Source organism: Sapajus apella, unplaced genomic scaffold (assembly GCF_009761245.1).
Source record: "Sapajus apella isolate SASKATOON/1434 unplaced genomic scaffold, GSC_monkey_1.0 scaffold6, whole genome shotgun sequence".
Classification (NCBI taxonomy): Eukaryota; Metazoa; Chordata; class Mammalia; order Primates; family Cebidae; genus Sapajus; species Sapajus apella.
Genome location: NW_022436946.1, coordinates 49749627 through 49756774, shown reverse-complemented (window position 1 = coordinate 49756774; position 7148 = coordinate 49749627). Strand labels below are relative to the sequence as shown.

Here is a 7148-nt window from a genome sequence, read left to right as displayed (position 1 = left end):
AAAAAAAAAATACAAAAAATTAGCTGGGCATGGTGGCGCGTGCCTGTAATCCCAGCTAATTTTTTGTATTTTTTTTTTAGTAGAGACGGGGTTTCACCATGTTGACCAGGATGGTCTCGATCTCTTGACCTCGTGATCCACCCGCCTCGGCCTCCCAAAGTGCTGGGATTACAGGCTTGAGCCACCGCGCCCGGCCGATCACTACACATTCTATGCATGCATCAAAATATCACATCTACCCATAAATATGTACAAATATTATGTATCAATAGAAAATTAATGGTGAATGGAAAAATATAGAACCATACAGGTTTTTAGTAACTTGTCCAAGGTCATACAATTAATATAAATAGCTGTGTCCAGAATCCAATTAATCTAATTTCTAACTGAATAGTCTTCAAACTCAGGTGATTATCAGAATCACCTAAGAGGGCTTGCTGTTTTAAAAGATACATATCCAAGGCATTATCACAAGAAATGCCAATTAATGATGTCTGAGGTTGGGTTTGAGAATTCATTTTAACAAAGAGGTGATTCTCATGATCAGCTGGTTTTAGGAAATTTTGAATGAGACTATTCTATCTGTCCCTTTTACCCTCCTACTCTCAGTGAAATATAAAAGTACCCATTCCCATCCTTGTTTTCTGCTTAGTGGACATATGATGGATTTAGTTCACTAAAAATATTCTAAGTTTATAATATAAATTAGGACCAAAGATTAATCTATTCTGAAAGAATAACAAAACTCCAAGGAAAAAGCTTACTATCAAAGAGTTGATACAAGACAGAGGTTAAGAGCATGATTCTGGAACTAGACTGCCTAGATTCAAACTTATACTTTCCAATTTACTAGCTGGGTGACATTGAAAAAATTACTTGACATCTCAGTTTTCTAGTTTCCTCACCTATAAAACGAAAGCACCAACCTACACTGGGTTGTCATGATGGTTAAATGAGACAATATACAGAAAAGCCCACAGAACAGCGCCTAGCCCACAGTAAGCAGCATAAGCGTCAGTTATTATTATTTTTGAGACCAAGTCTTGCTCTGTTGCCCAGGTTGGAGTGCAGTGGTGTGATCTCGGCTCACTGCAGCCTCCACCCCCCAGGTTCCAAGTGATTCTCTGGCCTCAGCCTCCCGAGCAGCTGAGACTACAGGCGCATGCCACCATGCCCGGCTAACTTTTTGTATTTTTAGTAGAGACGGGCTTTCACTATGTTAGCCAGGATGGTGACAATCTCCAGACCTCGTGATCTGCCTGCGTCAGCCTCCCAAAGTCCTGGAATTACAGGTGAGAGCCACCATGCCTGGCCAGTATCAGCTATTATTAGTGGCAGCAATCATGAGAATGATCTTAATGGTTTCCCTAAATACCATTTATGTACAAACACTGAACTAGAAACCTGAGACATAGTAGCAAGGACAGACTCAGTTCCTGTTTGCAGATCCTACAATCCAACCCAACAGAAGCAAGTATGATAAGACATAAATTCAAGTCAGCAGGAGGCAGTATATGTGGTTAAGAACATGATCCTTGTTTAATCTGTTGGAATCCCCATTTCTGCCATAGGCTACCTCTATGATCTTAGGCATGTTATTTAATCCATCTCTTGACTCAATGTAATTGGTGTAAATAACTGAAAACAGTGATCATGATGTAATTAAGAACTCAAATGTTGGATACAATTATTGTTATGACAGAGAAATACAGGGCTATAGAAATTCAGAGGAAAAGAACTAATCCAGAATTGAGTGAATCAGAGAAATATGTAGGAATTCAGCAGAGGGTACAGGAGGAGAATGGGACTGTTCCTGGCAGAAGAAACGGTTCAAAGACCCATTTGGTTTTCTGTTCCTGCATGAGATTACTAAGGCCAGTGGCCTCTAGCTCCATCCACATTCCTGTAAAAGGCATGATCTTTTTTATGGGTGCATAGTATTCCATGGTGTATATGTACAACATTTTCTTATCTAATCTGTCATTCATTGGCATTTAGGTTGATTCCATGACTTTGCTATTGTGAATAGTGCTGCAATGAACATTCACATATGTGTGTATTCACAGGTAGAATTATTTATATTCCTTCAGGTATATACCCAGTAATGGAAATGCTGGGTCAAATGGTAGTTCTGTTTTTAGCTCTTTGAAGAATCTCCACACTGCTTTCCACAATGGTTGAACCAATTTATACTTCTACCAACAGTGTATAAGCATTGCCTTTTCTCTGCAACCTCACCAGCATTTGCTATTTTTTGACTTTTTGATAATGGCCATTCTGACCAGTGTGACACAGTATCTCACAGTGGTTTTGATTTGCATTTCCCAATGATCAGTGTTGAGTTCTTCATAAGCCTATTAGCTGCATGTATCAGACTTGATTCTGAGGGCTACAGGGAATAAAAGGACCAGTTTTGTATTTTAGAAATATTGCCGTCTGCAATGTGGAGCACCAAGTGGTGGTGGGGAATAGGGAGAGGAATGGGGACTAGGGAAACAAACAAAAAAAATCAATCAGGCGGCTATATTTCCCTACCTTTTTCCTGAGACATTTTAGGTAGTACTTTTTTGTCTCACATAATTTTCCAATAAAAAATTTCTACTCACTGTTTCCTTTCACTATTTTTTAAACTTTTAAAAATACTCAGGCCTTTCCACCAATACTAACTTTCTTCATTTGTATTCACAATACTATATCCTGGTTTCATTTCTCCTTTCTTCCTCACCACTTTATCATCCTTCATATTAAACTTTGTTCAGTTTTAATGAGATAACTGTAGTATAATTCAGCAAAGAGAAGAAGTGAAAAACTCAATTTACTATTGAATCAGGACTTGTACTTCTATTATTAATTTTAAAAGATGCAAGGAGCTTCTCTTTTTGTTACAGACACTAAGTAGAGAGGAAAAGTCTACTTTTAAACTGTAAAAATATAACAAATGAAAACGATTAAAGGGGAAATACATGATCTTCTTTGGATGTTTCCAAAATTCCCAATAGTAAATTGAGCCAATACCACATGATAAAGAAAAATATCCTTGCAATTGTTTTACTTGGACTTTAAGTATCGGTTCAATTTAAGTCTTAAAAAATTTACATACATTAAATCGCCATTTTCTCAAATACTTCTGTATAATACCTTGATCAATTTAGCACCTTAGGAAAAATGGTAAAATCAGGTCAGATCCCTTTGAAAACAGGGTTTTCCTCAAATCTATTTTTAAGTATACTGATAGATACTGTAACTATACCCGTATTCTTTTGGTGACTGGTCTGATTGGTAAAAGAATAGAAAAATTGAAATTTTCATTTTTTCCATGTAAAAAAGAGGACTGTTTTTCTGAATTTAACCCCAATGAGAGGTACAACGCAGGTTTCAGCAATTCCATAATAACATCTTTTATAATAACTAAAAAGAAAACAGAGGAAAATAAGATGGAACGTGAAAATTATTCAATTAAAACCAAAAGTGTGTAAAAGTAGCAACAGAAATAAAGAATAGATGGGATAAATACAAAAAACAGCAAGATTATGATCTTATAATTGAATGCAGGAGCTGGGTCTCAAAGAGCTTAATTGGCAAAAGGCTGTGCAGCTAACAGGTGGTGGGAAGCAAGGTTCATGTAAATTGCACCAGGGCACAATACGCTTATGCTTCTGGCAGAAGTATTAAAATTTTATGAAATTTTTTTAAAAAACATCTTTCATATAACTAATATACTTATGTGTTGAAGTGGCTCAGAGAATTCAACTTTTTGATTTTTTTCTGAATTAATGAACTGAGGAAGAATTTTAAATAGGGATATCAATTTGAGATTTTCCAGTTTCTATATTTATTCAATCAGCATGGTAGTTTTTTAAAAAGCTGTGGGGAGGGGAAAGAAGAGAAGAAAAATAAACTATGGAATAGACTTCACATAATATCTTTTGGTAGCCATTTGTTGCAGCTGATTTTACCTTAGCTTTTGGTTTAAGAAGGACCTTTATATATGCCTACGGCTATTTACTCTGTTTAATGTATCTGCTTCCTGTTGTTTTTTCTGTATTTAGGCCAGAAATTGCACGTATTAGTTTTACAGTACTTTATTTAACTGGATTATTTGCCTGCTATCAGTAAGCAAAATAAAATGACTTTTCCAAGGTACTCAGAGATAACACCTTCCAACTTGAGGGCAAGATTTTCTCAGCTAATTTCACTGTTATTTTTATGTATTTCTTATTATTCTTCATATTAAGCTGTTTTCTGGTTTTAATGAGATAACTAATATAATTTGACAAAGAGAAAAGGTGAAAAACTCAAAAACTTATGATCAAATCAGTACTTATACCTCTATTACAATTCTGAAAGATGCAAGGTGCTTCTGTTATGGTAAGAGACTAATGAATACCATAAAGAAAAGTTTGTCAAAAATATCTTGATACTCTTATTAACAACTTTACTACTCAGAAAAACAAGACTTTATTATCTTTATAAAACTAGTAGTGAAACTGGTTAACTACTGAATTATTCTGGTTCCATGACTGAACTGGTTCTGTAGTTGAACTACTGGAAATAATTTGTAAACATAAATTTCCTGATGACTGAAATAAATTTATGTCATTTAAATTTTCGCTTCTTGAATATAGTACCTTAAAGATGGTATTAGAACTGTACTTTTCTAATTTTAGAACCATATGCAAACTTGTCCTCTTTCCCATCAAAACTAAAAAAAAGTAACTCTATTACATGAAAAAAGTGTTCAATAAAGAATAGGTCAAATTTTAAAAAGTAACCAAAAAAGTATTATATGAAATACCTTTTTGTATTATATGAAAATAAATTTTCAATAAAGAATAGATCCAGTTTGTTCAGCAAAAGCACAAGTTATATCCATGTGGTGTCAGATCTTTGAGGTACAGACTGTTTCAATATTTCCTATATGCATATCCTCAGTTCCTAACCAATACTGTGTGGGAATTATTTTTCTCATACATTTGGATAGCGGATATATTAAAACTACTGTGGCTAGTACCACAGAATCTCCTAACTCTTTAAGCAAAAATAAAGAAAAAAAAATGACTACACATTTATATTTTAATAACCAGTGCTTTTTAGGGGAACAGCAACATAATGCTTTAACTCTTTCCAACTCCATAAGATGCTTTTGCTTTATACCATTTAGAATAACGCACATACTCACGCTGAATTTAACTGCCCTATATATTTTATGAAGCAATGTTAGCTTTTATTTAAAGAAAACATGTTGTCCTTTCTGAAGTCTTGTTACTTCTAACATAAGCCTTCTAACATAGTAAGTTAAATTCAGGCCAACTATATTCCTTGCAATTTTGGAGGCCACGGCAAGTAGATCACTTGAGGTCACCAGGAGTTTAAGACCAGCTGGCCAACATGGCAAAACCATCTCTCTACAGAAAATACAAAAATTAACCAGGCATGGAGATGTGTACATGTAGTCCCAGCTACTCGGGAGGCTGAGGCACGAGAATCCCTTGAACCTGGGAGGCGGAAGTTGCAGTGAGCTGAGATCGTGCCACTCCGTCCTGGCTGGGTAACAGAGTGAGACTGTCTCAAAATAATAACAACAATAATAAATAATAAAATTTGTAAAAGAGTAAGTTAAATTCAGTATGTCAATTTGCCAAATTAATATAAATCGTTTCATATAAAAAAGTTTTCTTTGCTGAAGTATAAGTTCAGATTGATTTCTTTGCATTTTTGCAAAATTTCCTCATTTTAGAACCATATGCAAACTTGTCCTCTTTCCCATCAAAACTAAAAGAAAGGTAACTCTATTACATGAAAAAACCAGGTATGTCTAGTGAAATAACAGGTCTAGACAATGGTTATCAATGGCTGGTAATATCATAGAGAGACATAAAACATTATGTGCATCTACCTGATGGAAGTATACATGCTACCACCTAAAAGTTTTCTTGCTAAAAATTAAATAATTAAACATGAACATAATTAGGCCTCTGGATGTAAATGTCTCAGGGGGGAAATAAAGGTGACAGAGGAACTCGTTAATACCATGCTGCTGAAAAAAAGGACCTAATTTCTTCAGCAAATAAATTGCAAAGGAGGAAAAGGAGGGAGAGGAAATCTGTAAATTACAACAGATTTAAGAGACATGGCAACCATTGGGAGGCTGAGGTGGGCAGATCATGAGGTCAGGAGTTTGAGACCAGCCTGACCAACATGTGAAACCCCGTCTCTACTAAAAATACAAAAATTAGCCAGGCCTGGTGGCGCATGGCTATAATCCCAGCTACTCAGGAGACTGAGGCAGGAGAATCACTTGAACCCGGGAGGCAGAGGTTGCAGTGGGCAGAGGATGCAGTGAGCCAAGATCGCGCCACTGCACGCCAACCTGGGCAACAAAGCAAAACTCTGTCTCAAAAAAAGAAAAAAGAAAAAAGAAAAAGAGAGAGTGACACAACAATTAATTGCAATCTATAGACCTCTTTTAAATCCTAAATTCAAAAAAACTTTAGAAAGCAAAATAAAAAACTGAGTACTTATGAGACAACTGCAGAAATTTAAATAATCACTGACTCCTTACATTATTTATAATGAATTAATACTTTTGGTATGATAATGGTACTCTGTTTTGGAGTTTTAAAAAGATTATCTCTCTTTTAGTGCTGGGTGTGGTGGCTCACTCCTGTAATCCCAGCACTTTGGGAGGATGAGGGAGGCAGAACACCTGAGGTCAGGAGTTTGAGACCAGCCTGATCAACATGGTGAAACCCCGTCTCTATTAAAAATACAAAATTAGCTGGGTGTGGTGGTGCATGCCTGTAATCCCAGCTACTTGGGAGGCTGGGGCAAGAGAATCACTTGAACCCAGGAGGCGGAGGTTGCAGCAAGCCAAGATCATGCCATTACACAACAGCCTAGGCAACAAGAGTGAAACTAAAAAAAAAAGAATATCTCTCTTTTAAAATACACACTGTTTAAGTGTATGATATATTTGGGATTTATTTCAAAAATAATCTGGGATTATCCAAAAATAGTCTGGGATGGGAGGAAGGGGAGGATGTGGGATAGATATAGTTAGCAAACAATTAGCCAAGTTGATAATTATGAAGCCAAAATATGGGTACATGAGAGTTTATTACACTATGTTCTCTACTTTTGGATGTGCT

At 35.8% G+C, this 7148-nt stretch overlaps 1 protein-coding gene across 6 annotated transcripts in view; it reads right to left on the bottom strand.

The window, feature by feature from the left end:
• USP45 (ubiquitin specific peptidase 45) overlaps window positions 1-7148 on the bottom strand; it is a 75962-nt gene that overhangs the window by 19312 nt on the left and 49502 nt on the right. The gene's annotated exons all lie outside the window — the stretch shown is intronic.